Source organism: Pyxicephalus adspersus, chromosome 3 (assembly GCF_032062135.1).
Source record: "Pyxicephalus adspersus chromosome 3, UCB_Pads_2.0, whole genome shotgun sequence".
Taxonomy (NCBI): Eukaryota; Metazoa; Chordata; class Amphibia; order Anura; family Pyxicephalidae; genus Pyxicephalus; species Pyxicephalus adspersus.
The window spans coordinates 49,299,901-49,306,763 of NC_092860.1; the positions used below are offsets into that span (position 1 = coordinate 49,299,901).

General features: G+C 36.5%; 1 long non-coding RNA gene across 1 annotated transcript; it reads right to left on the reverse strand.

Moving 5' to 3' along the window:
• Positions 1-529: 529 nt before the first annotated feature.
• Positions 530-6,509, reverse strand: LOC140326156 (uncharacterized). The gene is made up of 3 exons (XR_011919794.1): positions 6,199-6,509; positions 4,509-4,635; positions 530-894 (listed from the first exon to the last, which is right to left on the reverse strand). It is a non-coding gene; the product is annotated as an uncharacterized lncRNA (long non-coding RNA).
• Between the last annotated feature and the right edge of the window lie 354 nt (positions 6,510-6,863).

Sequence of the window (6,863 nt, forward strand, 5' to 3'; positions counted from 1 at the left end):
ATTCCAGAGAGTTGGGGCAGCTCTAGAGAAGTCTTGTGTCTGTGCGTGTGATGAGGTTATGAGTGAGGAAGTCATTAGTAGGTCATTGGAGGAGCGGAGAGAGCGTCAGGGGGAGTATTTTTTTAACCATGTCAGAGATGTAAGTGGGACAATAACTGTGTAGGGATTTGAAGGCAAAGCACAGGAGCTTAAATTTGATTCTAAGGTGAAATGGAAGCCAAAGGAGAGAACTACAAAGAGATGCAGTGGAAGAGGAGCGGAGGGAAGGATGGATGAGTCAACCCCTATTTAATGTAGAGCGCTGCATAATATGTTGGCGCTATATAAAACCTGTTTATTAATAGTAATAATTGTAATATTAATACAATTATTTAATCATTAAGTTGCAGAGATATTTTTATTTTAATGATTTTGAATTTCTTTTATGTGGAATATTTTACTATGACACATCGGAAGAAAAGAAAGCTTAGCTGAAACTATTAAAGATTGTTTTGTTCTGTTGTGGTAATGGTTGAATAAAGAAGACACATTGTTTCATGTTTATATGATAGCTTTATTAAAAATAGTCAGCAAAGAAACCAAACACTTCTGCGGTTAGACCCTGATCGAAGCGAAACTAAAATTCAATATAACAAATTGTTAGAAGGCAGGTCCTACATTGCAGAAGAGACAAGCAATACCCCATCTGAAATACAATAAATCCTCAGGCCATTGAGGGCACTGCCATCTTCGTTCATTCTTCTTCTGGGTTCCATATCTTTGGTCATCTTGATTGGCCCCGCTTGGAATGTCTTCGGCTTCTTCATTCATACCTGGCATTTCCAGGCATCTGAACTATGCATGCCCTGCTTGCTCACAGTGTTTATTTGCAGTGTCATAGTTCCACTTTAAGGACTGACAAAAACAAAACAAAACAGTGACATCATCTAATAACATATATACTCCATGACAGACTAAACAAAGACTTTCAAAACTCTGCTGAAAGAGGAAGTTATTTTTAAAGAATCTGGATAGAAAAGTTTAAATTTAAAGGGCTAATAATTGCAACATTCTTATTGCAACGTTCTCATTTCACTGTATTTCCCTCTTGATGTGTTCGTAAACATTAACAAATAACTTGCCTTTTGGTTACCTAAATATACCATCGCACATTTTTTGTATCTGTTTGATAAGTGCAGGGGAAAACCTATTAACCTTTGAAATGTAGAGCTTATCTGTGGCCTTATATTTCCTTCCCCAAACTACAAGATGATTAACTTTTGTATTGCAGATATCTGGGAATAGTAGTGGCTGAGAATATTAGCAAAAGACACGAGACAATCAGCCCACAAAAATTCTGTGTGTTGTCAGTCCAATGCTCACACAAGACATATATAAATACATATTTTAAGTACAAACCCTTCCCAACTGCATCGGCAGCATAAAAATGTTTTAGAAATATGTACTGTACATATATACAATTGTATTGTATGCATCGGGACAGTTTTGTTCTCTTCATCGTATAGACAGGAAAAAGTGCCCAGTAAGTGCATAGAGATTATCCTAACTGGGTACATTTTGTGAATGTTCATACTAGATTTTGTTTTCCCAAGCGGTACTGCTGCAGTTGACCACATTTAGCCACCCCCCTAAAAAAAGGTAACCTTGGAACAAATGGACTCATTCATTCACCTATTTGTTTTTTAAGAGTTTGCTTGCAGTACTTTATCCACATGCTATTTAACAAGCTACATTCAGCTTTCAACTGGTTATAAAATTAAATAACTCCATATAGTAGTATTTAAAAAAACTCCCATTAAAGTTTGTATTAGTTTATTTGTTATTAGAAGCACTTTTTTTTACCATTTGCAAACATGTATGGCATTGCGATAAGCAATGCCAAACATGTGAGGAATGGAAAACACTTTAAAAGTACTGTTAGTATAGGCATAAGGTTTTTTAAAATTTACAGAACAGACCCATAGAAAGCAACGGACATTTATTTTCATATGATTTGTGTTTATTACCTGTAAATACAACATCCCTGTCTGGCAGAGCAATAATCAGGGTGATCTCATTAAAACCATGACATTTTTTACAGTGTTACAAAGGTTAAATTTTTAATTTATTTAAATGTGTTCTATTAATGGGTTTGAAAGAGGCACAACAATGTTGCCACTAGTTAGTCTTAAAATGCCAGTTACTTTCTATGGCATTTTTTATATTGAATGTATATTATTATTATTATATATGTATATTAGCCATAATAACAGAGACTTGTACTAAAATGATGTTTGTGTTCTGGACGGTGGCAGGATTATCAGGTATCTGTGAGGCATTGGAAGGGAAAATGGAAAGAATGTTTAGGCACAGGTGCACTTTAATTAAGTTTTATTCATGTGAGACCTTGATTTTACCTAATTAGCCTTCCTATCCTTTCTTTGAACATCCATATCTGTGGTCAATGAATGGGAAGTATTTGGAGCTGAGGTCTGCTAGTCTGGATAGTATGGTGACCCATGAGATATGTAAACTCAGAAGTCCAAATCGGTACACTTGTTCTGAGACAATGACCGAAAGTATGAAAGCAAAAGGGTCAACTAAATACTAAAAAACTAGCTTTTTTAAAAGCATGAAGAGCTGCTTCCATGTTTCTTTTGACAACTTTCTTTTAGGTTGCAGTAATGCACTGTAAAACAAGACTTCGACTGATATTACCCACAGAACTTTTTCTTTTGTGGCATTTATTGAGATTGACACACACTTGGCAACTTGTGCAACTGTGTATGCACGTGTCTTGGGTTTTTGTGTTGTGTTGTATTGGCACATTGTTTTATTTGTTGCAGTGTATTGGTACAATAAATGTTAAAACAATGGGCCTCATTTAATAAAGGTCTCCAAGACTGGAGTGGATATACTGTCATGGGAGAACCTGGGTGATCCAGCAAATCATTAATGGATCTGGTCCAGGATTTAAAATAAATGCAAATGATTTTTCAGAAAATCCATTCCAGGGTTCTCCCATGATAGTGTATCTTCTCCAGTGTTGGAGAGCTTTAATAAATCAGGCCAATAGATACTATATCGCACCATAAGTACCATATGTAACAATGTAAAGAAGCTCTTATGATTCTTAGGTTGAACCATAGATACTTACATTTCATTTTGACTGATCCAGTCCTGTAATTTGATCTATTAGCACTAAATATAAAGCATATCAGAATAAAAAAAAACTGTAATATATTGCAACTTACTAGTCTTTGGATGTGGTTTAATATTTTTTTCTTTAGAATGTGTTCTCTTTATCTTTTTGTCTCTGGGTTTCTACAATTACTCCTCCAGTATCTATGGAGGAAGTTATGGTTGTCACAAAATTCTTGGGTTTAGTTCAGGGGTGTCCAAACTTTTTGCAAAGAGGGCCAGATTTGGTGAGGTGAAAATGTGTGGGGGCCGACTATTCAGCACCTACTCAGGGTTACTGTGGGCGTGGTCTGTGAGGGTCCCACACAGCACACGCCCACCAGGGTGACGTGAGGGATTCTCTGTGCATGTAGTCCGGTGTCAGTGCAGGCTCCGCGCAGAGCGCATTCTTGGAATCAGAGTGGGCATAGTCAGTGCGGATACCGCACAGCTTACACCCACTATAATGACATAGGGGATTTTCTGTGCACACATGGGGACTCCTGCCCTGCCGATTATGCCCGCTGAGTAGCGTGACGATAAATGCAAGGCGGTTGATCAACTCCAATGAAAAATAAAAAAGCTTTTTTGTACGCGTATGTTTTATACTGTGGTCAACAGTGCTGGTGGGCCGCATAATATTGATTTTTTTGACAAAGGCTGCGGGTTGGTGGAAATCTGAACACGGGCCGCAATTGGCCCTCGGGCCGGACTTTGGACTTGCCTGCTTTAGTTATCCTTTAACGTAAAACATAATCTCCATCTCAAAACCATATCAGTCAAACAGAACAGGTAACACAAAGACTTCCCTTCCTATGCTAACACCAACCCATAAACATTTCACACTCATTTAGCAGGAACTATTGTGGTTACAAAAAATATGTGACCACAATAGCTCATGTCAAACAAATGAACCTGTGGACAAGAACAACACGAAACTTTAACCCATCTTTCTCCTCACTGTCTCTTTCATTATTCTTCATTCTCTTTCCTTACTTTTATTTGCTATGTTTATATATTGTGATACTCTTTAATTTTCCTCTTCTTTCCCTCTTATTTTCTCCAGTCTAATTGTCCTCTTATTCTCCTCTTCCTTGCAGCGCTATAATCTCACCTATGCCTCTCTCATTCTATTTCGTTAACTCCCATTCACTCCTCTTGCCTTGTCATGCTTCTATTCACTCCTATATCCTCCCTCATTAACATTCATGCCCACTCATTGTCACCTTAATCAATAATGTCTCCTTTTATAATCCTTCTCACTTTTGTTTGTTCTTCATTTGCTTTGGCACACTCCTGCTTTTGGTATTGGCACTGACTACATAGGTAGCAGTATAATGCATACTTACCTAGGCACAGGTTCATGCTGCTGTAGCCTTTAGGATTCCTTCTCTGGCATTAGAAGTGTGAAGCATTCCCAGCTGCTTCTGAAATGAAGCAATTATTCAGCAAACAATAGAAACACCCAGGTCTAACCTGTAAAATAGGTGTGCCAGAATCATTAGTTTTTTGCAAACATATATAAAACACTTTCAATAGTATATTTACAATATGTGTCTATACAGAAACAACTTTTAAAACTCCTGTCTGCATTTTATCAAGGGCTTCATTGGAGAAATTTTACCTAATTCCTATGTTCTGTTTTAATGCAACACCTAATAGAAGAATGGATAACTGTTTTTTTTTTTCTTTACAAATATCCCATTAACCTTATATGGTTCTGTGATATTTGGCAAAAAAATGTAGTTGAATTTCCTGACTTCAGTGACTTATGTAATAAAGAATGTAATCATCAAACCAGATTATCACATGCATAGGTAGATATTCCAACAATTCAGGTTACACCAAGTACAACTGATTTATTGTTTAGTGGAACTAAAGTAAACAGTATCAAATCTTGTTATTGAACAAAAGGTAGCTTAGTTAACTAAACAAATACAGTTCTGTGATTTGATTCATTTTGAAAGCAACTTTGTTACATCATAATTTACAGAGATTTTATTAGGGTTGAATAAGAGATGAGACCATATCAGAATACCCACATTGGTAAATTGAATTTATTAAGTAGTGAAAAACAGTAAGCAAGCGGCTGTTCTAGATAACTACCAGGTCCACCTGGCAAATGTGTTGTCAATATATGGAAGCAATGGCCACCTGGCAGCATTTTAAGGTAATCTGTTGACCACATCCATATGATTCTGCTTTTCCATTATGTAATGCTTCAGCCAATTTAAGATGTGTGTCATATGCTGGTGAATTATGTTGTTAAAGCAATTGACTACTTAGCTATTATTTACATGTGTTTTTGTAGCTGTTATTATTACAGACAGTAATATTAAAATTGTTGGCAATGAAATGTAATCGGGGTATAGATTATAGCCAGACTGTGTGTAATTAGTTTTTCCATGTTGAATGGCATTTTTGGTGTAGTATACCGTTATGTTGTTTTCTAAGTGTTGATTTGTATGTCTTTTTTTGTGTTTAAAATAGAAAGTACAACAAGAAAATGTTTTAATTATGCTTCAACATTCCAAAACTCCTGAAAAACCAGGTGTCCCTTTCATCTCCCATGGTCATGAACCAGAAAGCAGGAAAAAGAAAGCTGCATTAGGTGGACTTTCCCAGCAGGCTCAACAGGTATCTGTGTGTACGTGTAGATGCACACAAATAAGTTGCAGCTTATATTTCTTTTATGAGGGAAGTCACAGTTCTGCATTAGGACAAAAGTGCTCTGATGTCTGGCCACACGTGTTCTAGTCTGACAGTACAAACACCTTTAGGTTTTTGGTCTACCTTATTGCATAGAAATAGTATTATCTAAAAAAAAAGGAACAGAGACTATACAGTCAGGTTAGAACATATATTGAATATTTATTGTGGATAAAAGGTATGATAACCTATACTACTCGGGTTGAAGCCCTACAGCCTATGAGGACTAAATCTATGGGATATAGAGAATTTCTGGAAGATACCTATATGTTTCTGTATAAACCGCTAAATAATGACATAAAGTGGAACTATCATCAAAAAATAACTTACCTTTATTGCTGAAAAACCCAAAATCCCTTAGCAAGCCAAGTCCAGTAGGTCCCACGCTACTCTCATCTTTATGGATGGGACTGTATTCTTTCTTCTTCTTAATGTCACCCAACCTCCCACAGCGCAGGTGCGAGATCGGGTAATGGGTCTTTCTGAAAATGTAAAATAAAAAAAAGTGCCAATCTCACTGTGCATGTGTGAGATCAAGAACATTTTTTTAAATAGATTCTAGGAAAGTCCTGGGCATGCACAGAAAAATGAGCCCACAGGCTTCCAGGATATGCATTGTTTCTATATTAGGAGGTTGTGGGTTTCCCCTTCAGTCTTTACTACCCCAGATGGGAGGGGAAGGAAATGCACACATTTTACATTATTTAAAGGGGTTAGCCACACTTGTATATAATGTTAAAAATGTGGTGATAGGTCCGCTTTAACTGCCTTAAGGATCACTAAAAATAACACATGATTTTATTTGAAGTCTATTGTAACTTAATGAAGGAAGGTGCATGTAAATCTAACTGGTTTATGCAATAAATCACCAAAAAAAAAACCCAAAACATTCATTTAGAGCAGTGTTTCATGACCTTTTTAACACTTTCAGCACTTCATGGAACTCCTACTATAATTACTATATCTACATCTCCCATTGTATTAAAGTGGTGGTC